The sequence below is a fragment of the Idiotropiscis lumnitzeri genome, chromosome 2 (genome assembly GCF_059441095.1).
Source record: "Idiotropiscis lumnitzeri isolate Australia: NSW breed Sydney's pygmy pipehorse chromosome 2, RoL_Ilum_1.0, whole genome shotgun sequence".
Lineage (NCBI taxonomy): Eukaryota > Metazoa > Chordata > Actinopteri > Syngnathiformes > Syngnathidae > Idiotropiscis > Idiotropiscis lumnitzeri.
In genome coordinates this window covers 36,541,284-36,544,691 of record NC_142392.1, presented here as the reverse complement: position 1 = coordinate 36,544,691, position 3,408 = coordinate 36,541,284, and the positions used below count along the sequence as shown (strand labels likewise).

The window sequence follows — 3,408 nt, the reverse complement described above, 5'->3', positions numbered from 1 at the left end:
CCCTTATAAACCAGTGTAGTTCCCCTTATAAATGGATAAAAAACCTTATAAACACAATCGCGGCGTTTTTTAATTATATTTTATTATCACTATTAAGTATTTAGCAAGAAAGACAATGTAATGGAAAATAATAAAGGCAGTATGCATAACATTCTTGCATTGTACTTCCAGGCCCAGCATGTATTCAAATAAACAATTTCACCTTTATTTTCATAGTCAGTGTTAATGTTTAATGTTTTTTATTATATTCCGATGTGCATGATTTTGCTGACATAATCTGCTCCCGAGATGGTTTAACTTTGAAGCATAGGTCATCACAGTTTAACTTCACCTGGAGTAGAGCTGTAAGAGTGTCAGTGCCCATTGTCTTTCTATATTCGGTGTGAATCTTTCTGACGTTGCTGAACACACGCTCACTGTCAGCATTGCTATGAGGCAGGCACAGGAGCACTTGGTAGAGCTGTCGGATGAGGGGGAAACGCTCTTGGCCAAATCCAGTTTTCAGCTCAAAGATTTTAGGCCAAAATTCTTTGGGAATTGACCTTTGATCCTGAGAAGTCTGGGGCAAGAGTTGGGTACCCGGCGACTTGGTTTTTGGTTCCGAGGGCGGCCAGGCCCCGCTGACACCGACGGCTGCGGGGCTGAGGGAGGGGGAGTAGCGCAGGGCGGTCGAGCCCCAGCACCCCCCTCCCTGCCCCGGCCCGCCGGCCGTGGCCCGGCCAGACTAGTGGGGTTTAGACAAGTACCCGAGACGGCGGGAACGTAACAAGCAGGAGCGGGGCGGGACGAGGCGGCGGGGACGGGGCGATCCAGACCGGGGACCGACAAGGTTGGGCCGAGGGAAAAGGAATCGGATAACTGCGCGCGGCTTGCCCCGCGCGCAGCCCTCGCTTCCTCGAGGAGGTTAAACGGATAACTGCACGCGACTCGCGCCGCGTGCAGCCCCCGCAATCCCCCGCAATCCCCACTCCCCGGCCCCGTTACAGCCGTCCCCGCGGGCCACACTACCGCACGGGTCCCGGTACCTACTCCTTGCATGCCTGAACCTACCGCCACGGATGCGGCTCCGGGTCGCGGCGAGCCCCGGCTCGCGGCGGGCGTAACGGGCCGGCCCGCCCGCTCGTCGGCGGGCGAAACCGTCCCCTCCGCACCAGCCTCACGCGCCAGGAATCATTACCGAATGGCGAGTTGATATCGGTCTGGACTGAAACGTCATTGGGATTTTTTTTTGTTTAACTTTTTTGTGGTTTCCCGTATAAAAGTCGTTATACGCCGTATGTGATTAGAAATTGTCAAAAAACGTATAAAATACGGGGAAACCGTATAAGTTGACAGGTATGTCACTCATTTAAAAAATTGACGGCGTTAAAATGGGGTTGGATTAATCCCATTAATAACGCGTTTTTCTGACACCACTAAAAAATACTTCATTGCACATTTCGTTATTTATTTCTTAAAATTTGGTAAAGTGTGACATGACATTTCCCACATTCTTAATCAGGAAACATTGTTCAAAATTGTTCTGTTTTGTTTGCAGTTTATTGAGTAAATCAATCCATGTCAACTATCTCGCTGGGAAAAAAATCTCATGCAAAACAACAGATCAGATTTCTAATGTGGGAGCAAAACATCTCTGACTTTGAGTTGGAACATGAGGAGCAAGTGGAATTATTTGCAGAGGAATTTTATCCTCCGTCTCAAAGTCAGGAAACATTTTCGTGTTGTGTGACAACCGTAGCTAAGTGGAAGGTTTTGTTTTGCAGAATTGAGTGTTTGTAAGAGAGTCAGAGAAGGAAACTGATCTTTCGTTCGTGTTCACTTGAACTCGAATCCTATACAGTTTCACAGGCTTAGTCCAAGATTCAAGTGGCTCACAAAACATAATGTAGTCACCATCAAAAAATGAAATGCGGCATAGTTTCATGTCATATGGCAAACAAGGGTCCCTCCACAGCACCCCCAATTCCCAGCGTATGTTGTCTCCCAGCTCCACATCCCACGTGTGTGTTCCCGAGGCCAAAGCAAACAGAGCACATCGTTCCACTTGAACCTCTCTGGATTGTTTGGACGCTGCTGTCCTTCTTTAAAACTCACACTGGTCAGATCTTCAGACAGACTGAGTTCTGGAGCAGACGTGTTTTGGTCCAGAATGACTGGACTGTAGGAGACCATCTCCTTCATTCGTTCCCACACGTTGAACGTGAGGTTGCCCACATGTTTGGCTTCATCCAGCAGAGCCCCTGGGAGCAACTCGGGCTTGTCGGACAGCTTCTGGGTTCTGGTCACCGTGGTCTGAAAGTTCTTCATGAAGGAAACGGGCTCTGACGTCAGTGGCTCCTCTGTGCTCCTGATGGCATCTGCGAAAGCGACAATGTCTCTGCTGAGAGCCTCAATCTTCTCCTTCATCCTCTGAGTCTTCTTCTGCTTTTGATCCCTCACAGTGGACAACCTGGACTCCTCCTCAACCTGCAGGAAGCGACGAAGCTCCTCAAAATCCTTCTTAATTTTATTTTCAACCTACTCGCTCTGGACCTTGATGTACGTCGCTTGTTCGTTGCAGTTGTCTCTTATCTCAAATTTTTTCAGTCTTTTCTTCATGTCCTTCAGGCCTTCCTGGACTGTCTCTTTGTGACCTTTGACACCTTACAGAAGGGACGAAATTTGTGGCCAGTGTGGATTTTTGCATCTCTGCAGATGAGGCACACAAGCTCCTGGTGGTCCAAACAGAAGAGTTTCAATTTCTTCTTGTGCAAGCTGCATCTCTCCTCCGCCTCCACTGAGGCTTGTGAAAAAGCCTCACACACATTCCTCAGGGCCAGGTTTGAAGGAATATCCATCGAACTAAACTCAGTCCTACAGACCGGACACGATAGATCTCCTTTCTGCTCCCACCATTGCAGCACACACGTGCGACAGAAGCTGTGACTACAAGGCAGCACGACAGGATCTTTAAAGACGTCCAAACAGGTCGGACATTGGAGAATGACCCCAACATGGCTGGCCATATTATTCGCAAAGACACCGACTCCGTCAATAAGCTTCCAACGTTCACTCTCAGGAGAGCCACTGTGCGTCTGCCTCAGTCACAAGTGGACAGATGATTTGACATCCTAAAAAAGTCCAAAGTGCACTTCCTGGAGCTGTGCTTCTGTTGCCAGAGTTCAATCGATGACACTTGGACTTGAATTGTATTGAACAAACTTTTATGTCTTTATTATTGTGCAACTGCAATTAGCCAGGTACCAAAGTGCAACATTAAAGGAGATAACGGCAAAGGGAGTGTCAGGTCAAGATGTCGAAAGTATATTCAGAATCACTGCATGATCGTAAAACTGATAATTTTGTCCTATTCAGATGCTCTCATAGTGCAGGGGGGGGCCTACTCAAATCATCGACTTCCTGTTTGCC

General features: G+C 48.1%; 1 pseudogene; it reads right to left on the bottom strand.

Moving 5' to 3' along the window:
* Nucleotides 1-229: 229 nt before the first annotated feature.
* LOC148342443 (E3 ubiquitin-protein ligase TRIM35-like) lies at nucleotides 230-3,005 on the bottom strand (annotated as a pseudogene).
* Between the last annotated feature and the right edge of the window lie 403 nt (nucleotides 3,006-3,408).